This window comes from Balaenoptera borealis, assembly GCF_965194805.1.
Source record: "Balaenoptera borealis genome assembly, chromosome: 6".
Classification (NCBI taxonomy): Eukaryota; Metazoa; Chordata; class Mammalia; order Artiodactyla; family Balaenopteridae; genus Balaenoptera; species Balaenoptera borealis.
In genome coordinates, this window is record NC_138863.1 from 61,517,152 (window position 1) to 61,523,901 (window position 6,750).

A 6,750-nucleotide genomic window follows, 5' to 3' on the forward strand; every position below is an offset into this window, starting at 1 on the left:
AACCGTTCAACATCAGGTAACTTAAATTCTTGCCCCCAGACTCCTATGCTGTATTCCTCTGGTTTTCCAACTCATCAAAGCCAATTTCTGAAGCCAGAATATATCACGCATTATTACTTCTAATTGGTTTTAATGTTTGTTATGCTCCTCACAAGTGCAGATAACTTCACATTTGCATCATTAATAGGCCTCTTTCTGAGCCTCTGCTCCTTCTGCTTTCTGCCTCTGTTAGTCATCAGTAGACATGTTGGTGTGGGTATTCACCTCCCCTCCTTGTGAAAAGTGCATTGTAAAATCTAAAGCACTGAATATATGTGAGGTATTGTTATTAATAACAGCATTTACAGTCTACAAGGCAGCATATAGAGTACTCCAGCAACAGAAACTTTTTCAGTGGTTTTATGAGACCTCGTGAGAAAGACAGTAAAATGCATGGAAAAATATTGCCTGCAAGTCAGACAGGAAGCATGGGTCCTAGTTCCTGTTGAACTGCTTAGCTGCTCTTAATTTACCTCTGAGTGCTAAGTCTTTTATATACTACACTTTTATATACCACATTTTTCCTTCATTTAATCCTCAAACTCCTATGAATTAGTTTTTATTGTAACCATTTAACAGATAAGACTGGAGCTCTGAGGTATTGGGTAATTTGCCTAGGATATCACCGCGAGTCAGTGGCAGAAACACAGTTTGGGCCCAGAATTGTCTGATTCCAAAACCTCTAGTCTCATCAGTACACTTTTTTTTTTTTTAATTTTTTTATTAATAGCTACTTTTATTTATTTATTTATTTGTTTGTTTGTTTGTTTATTTTTGGCCGTGTTGGGTCTTTGTTTCGTGCGAGGGCCTTCTCTAGTTGCGGCAAGCGGGGGCCACTCTTCATCGCGGTGTGCGGGCCTCTCACTATCGCGGCCCCTCCCGTTGCGGGGCACAGGCTCCAGACGCGCAGGCTCAGTAGTTGTGGCTCACGGGCCCAGCTGCCCCGCGGCATGTGGGATCTTCCCAGACCAGGGCTCGAACCCGTGTCCCCTGCATTAGCAGGCAGACTCTCAACCACTGCGCCACCAGGGAAGCCCTCATCAGTACACTTTTAATTGACAGACTCAAATGCTGTTCGGGAAAGCTGCTGGAGAAGAAAAAGAGCTCCTGAATCAAGCAGAGAATTATAGCAATGGGTGGGAGTTTGGATCAGACGATCTTCAAGGAGACAGCTCATTCTAGATCCAGTGATTCTATGAAAAAAGTAGGTATACTTATCCACACTTACAAACTGGGAAGGAAGAGAAGGAAAGGAACGGAGAGGAATGGCAAAGCAAAAGCTTGCAGTCAGCTCTTTTCAGCATTCTGCAGATGTTTACTTCTGCTCTCGCCCCACCCCCCTCGGGCTTCAGCCTTCCACTTGGCTCCCCTGCGAGCACACAGAGCACCCATCGCTTGCACACTCCTCACTTAAAGAAAATAAATCAGTCTGTACTTCAGGGGGGTAGGGGGAACCCTCAAAGGGATCAGCTCCAGCATAATCTAGAATATGTGATCAGGGAGTGTCAATAATAAAATGAGTGAAAACATCTTTGTTTAAAACACTGTATGTACAGTAATGCCAATTCAAGCATGACATGTTGAGCATTTCTTGGAATATGGCTTGGGATTTGAGAGGCACAAAGTTACCTGCAGGTTGGCTTTGGTGTAGTTATAAATATAAATAGAAGTAAAATAACAGTTGCATCTTCATTTATAATGAATATATACTGTGGCCTCAAAGCTGCAGAGGAGAGTGGATGCCAAAATCTGTCTTTCATTAACATATGCCTTAAATGACAGGGAAGAGGTGTTAAGACAAAATTACTTTTTCCTCTGCGTATGAGTCAGCAACATGCAGTAACAAGCAAGTAATAATAGTTCTGCGTGTGAGTCCCTACAGAGGGTAAGAAAAACAGCATTAAATTGAAAATGCGAGTTCACCTGCCGGAGGGGCCCAGGTGGCGGTAGAGCACAGCTCCCTTGAGCACCATCCTGAAGTGTCTCAGGGCACAATGACCCCAGCTCTGGCAAGCCAGGTTGGCATGATCTGCATGGAGCACATTAAAACCTCCAGATGGTCAAAGACAGCTCACGCTCAGCTGCTCCCAGAGCTCATCAAAAGCAAGCTACAAGGCACCACCACTGTCCAAGAGTTTAAAACAGCTGCTTTGGATTCTACGGTGCATGTGGTTTCACAGCCACTTAACCTTTAGTCAGGAACAGCTAGAGGCAGGTGAATGGATAAATACATGTTAACATTACATAAGGAGAAAAAAATAATATTTAGGAGCACATGGACTTTCAAGTAGTCACAAATGGTGTTTAGTTAGCTGTGTCCTTGGCATCCGAGTGATTTATGTCTTTATCTTTGATTTTCTCCAGCAGGTAGGCACTAAGTAGAGCCTGGACTCCAGAAAATATATGCTTTTCTATCAGGTGTTAACTACTAAATTAGGTGAGCTGTTCATTGCCTCCTAAAAAGCCCCAAACATCTCTCCTACTTGGGCTGGTGGGGTTTAGTCCAGGAAAACTATGAGTTTTGTTATCCTTACACAAATTCTTTGGCAGTGTTTTCAACCCATTGCTCCTTTATGTGACACTTCCTAGTTCATTGCAGAAAAAGAAATTCGTTTTTTTCTTACTTAATCTTTATATATCAATTGTTGGTTGTTTCAGAAAACTTCCGGGAAGGGCACTCACCCTTCAAGTCTTTAAGCCTTTCTCATTGAGAAAAAGCTCTAAAACTGTGTAACTTCCTAAAGTTAATGATGAGATGCTGTTGAGTCTCTTGCATTAGTTTGTTGTTGGTTTTGGTTTTTTTTTTAAATGCTGTGTACTTAACACAAGGAACACTATGCAGTTGCTGCCTCATTTCTCTCATGTCCTGCCTTTTGAGAGTAACGTCTTTCTCCTGAGGCTGTCCTGCTGAACAGACGTGATAGCTCTCCATACATTTTTAGTTACGCCGCACTCCCTCAGGTGAGCTGGAATGGCGTCCCCTTAAGCAGCATTGGGAACTTGCACTGAAAGAGAATGGCTGAAATTGCCAGTGTCACATGACGCATTGAAGCAAGGAAATTTCTGCCTCTAAAGATAATAGCTTTTCTCCTTGCTCATACGTCTTCCTTCACAGCCCTCATTTATTTTAATGTATATATTCCACTTTGACTCTCTGGAAGATATTTTTCAAGGTTTTTTTTAAAAATCCAAATGAAAGATGCAATTCAGGATCCAGAAAAGCATTTACTCTGTTTATCCCCTCCATGAATGTATTCTTAATCAACCAGTCTTTCTGAGCATTTCTTCATTTGCTGCTTTGTTTCGTAATAGAATACTTGGGCTCTGGAGATTAGTGAGACAAAGACAAAGCTTCATTATAACCATCCTTGTTTTACTCCCTTGTCTTATAGGCTTTCTCTTCCTAACTTACTCTCCAGGTGCTTCTTTCTCTTGCCAAATAGTGCAAGGAAATACTTTTGCAGATCTTTTGTTTACTTTAGAAAAAACACGGATCCAGCCTTTCCCATTCGGGAGTGCTGCTCATTTCCTGACTGGCCTTTAAAATTTGGCCCGGTAGCAACTTGGGGATTTGTTTTCTACCCAGAGTGAAAGGAGCTGGGTGCCTAGCAGCCCCATGCTGGAATGAGAATTAAATTCTGCTCCTTCCCTGGATAAGCAAGCTGACGCTTTCCTTGTAGGTTTCTTCCCCCCATTCCTCAAAGCTTTAATGTTTAGTCATTTAGCTTTAGCTTTTTAAAAGACATTTTAATAGGGTTGTCTCTCCTCCAAGTGCATGCAGAAGCTGATCATGGGCACAGGGAAACTCTCAAGAATAAAGAATTCCCTGTTTGCTGGGTTTGACCTACAATGAAAACGATGTACAACACATGCAGTGCTTACCCCTACTGCAGTTCCATTGCCAGTTGCCTGGCCTGGGACAGCAGGAACTGTAACACCCAAGGAATTTGGCTTGAGCCACCTCACTTTCTAAGTCCCCAAGACTGCCAAGTTAATGAAGCTTTGCTTATTACTCAGTTGAACATTTTCTGACTTCATGTAAGCTTTATAAATCTCGTGCTTTCTTCTCTTTGGCACGTTTACATTAAATTTTATTCTCGTTATGCAACTTTATCTATACTATAGTTATGTTTATATATGAATGTAAGTTACTCTTGATTCATCCTGCCTTGGGGTATTTATTAATAGTTTGTTATGAAGTGTCAGTAACTTTCCAAAGAGAGTGGCTTTCTAAACCTGGAGCCTATATTTTTATATATTAATGCATTCTTTACATTAAAAGATGTTTAATGTAAAAGGATAGTTGAATGATAAAAATAGAAAACCTTGACTGACAAAGGTCTTAACTACATCGGGGTGGGCATTATCTTTAAAGACTTAATCTATAATATAAAATAATATGGCAAATAAAATACCGTATGGGGGGGAGTTACAGACAAAGTTATTGGCATAGACAAGGTCCATTTGAGGAAGCGTACCATGTCAATATGATGACAGTGGAATCTAGGGTCAGTCATTCCTCTAAAGCTCAGCCAGACACATACAAACAGTCACCATTAGGAAAGGCTACCAGCAGAATCGTCTGGCACACTGGCCTAGAGAAAGTAGGCAGTGTTCACAGGCAGAATAGCCAAACACTGTTCCAGTGACCCAAAGAAAAATGCGAGGTCAGAGAAGTTTGTAGCAAGAGTGACTTGAAACTGAACCTCAGAGAACTAGACTGTAAGCTTAAATGCCTCCTAGCCTGTCTCAGGGAGAACCAAAGAAAGAGACTTCACTGAGCCTTGGGAATAGGAAGGCTGCAGAGGCCATGAGCTCTTTTTCTGTTTACCTGAATTATATCACAGAAATAGCCATTAAGACATTTTGTTCTTGATACCTTTTTTTTGGTACTTTTTATTTTTATTTTATTTTATTTTTTTATCTTTGGCTGTGTTGGGTCTTCATTGCTGCGCGTGGGCTTTCTCTGGTTGCGGAGAGCGGGAGCTACTCTTCGTTGCGGACACGGGCTTCTCATTGCGGTGGCTTCTCTTGTTGTGGAGCACGGGCTCTAGGCATGCGGGCTTCAGTAGTTGTGGCACGCAAGCTCAGTAGCTGTGGCTCGCGGGCTCTAGAGCACAGGCTCAGTAGTTATGGCATACGGGCTTAGTTGCTCTGCGGCATGTGGGATCTTCCCAGACCAGGGCTCGAACCCGTGTCCCCCATTGGCAGGCGGATTCTTAACCACTGCGCCACCAGGGAAGCCCCTTTGATACTTTTTAGAAGAGCAAAGACTTGCCTTTATCTGATTCTTACTTTTGATTCCAGAGCCCTTGTGTTTGTTTTCCATCATGACATGTCACAAAGTATGAGTTTATTGATGTTCATAAACCTGGAAAGATGGGGTGCAGCTTTAGGATAAACACGCCCACAGAGGTGCAGGCAGAAGGGGATACTGGCCAAGCCAGAAGATCGTCCTCATTCCCCAGTGTGACAGAGGAAGGTTTAGCTCCTACTTTGCACAACAGAACAGATTAGGTATCAATATAATAGAGTTACCAAGTGATTAAGATCTGCTGACCCTCTGCAAGGAAATAAATGGAGGGCAAGTAAAGAATACAGGCCAGAATAGCCTATGAGACAATACCATGATATGCAGTCACCACCATCTGGTGAGGTTTGAGAAGCCCCCCAAAGTATTATTCCTGTGTTCCCTGCCCACATTTTAAACCAACTGAGAGACTGAGTTGCCAACAGATGAAGATTAAAACATGAGCTTAATTACTGATGAAGCTGGTACAGGAGAGAATGGCTCAGGCTGCATGGAAACAGTTGCCCCCCAGTACTGAACCCCAGAATCAAGACCCACAGCTGGACAGCCACGAGACTCTATCCATGGGGGGGTCTGCCCCTGTAGAGCCTTTTACAGAGTAGCTGGCTTCCAAGAGAGAGTGAAAAAGGACTAGGTTAAACATGCCTAATTCATTTCCCAAATTCACTTTTTAGCTAAGTCACTTCACCTCTCCCAGGAATGAGGAAGACAGGACTGAAGAGACCAGTTGCTGTCCCTCCACATGGCGAGAAACAACAGGAGTGGGAATTACCTGAACGTTCTGTAAGTGCTGGGTAAAGCATACCCCACATCTACCGAGACTAGAGCAATGTGGAGTGGACTCGATTTTGTCCTTTTGTCACTTGCTGAGTCATCTGCTCAGCATTTACCTGTAAGCCTGTGGCAGCTTACCTGTAAGCATCTGCCTTAGTGATGGGTGGAATCCGCAGGGTATGCACTGACACTTGTATGTGGTTAGAATACCGGGGACTGCAAACAGAATGAATTTCCAAAGTTACAACCAGTGACTTATTCTAGGAACCCTACTACACTTAAACCTTTACTAGATTGCTAAATAAATGGCCAGGAGGTCTAGCAACTTTGCCAAGCACCGCTTCTACATTGACGCACTGTACACCAGCACTTCTCAAACTATCCGAGGTGAAGGACCAGTAGTTGCTTTTTGTTTTGTTTTGCCCGTTTCCAACCTGTCACGGACCAGTACTTTTGTAAAACACAATAAAGATGAATTAGTAGGAAAAAAAAAAAAAGATGTACTCTAGTTTCTGGCATTGTTTCCTGGTCTCTGCCCTCGCCCCACAATCTCTCCTTGTTACTGCCCTGTCAGCCAGTGCTTACCAGCTACATGTCAGGCATTGGTCTAGGTTTTGGGAATGAAG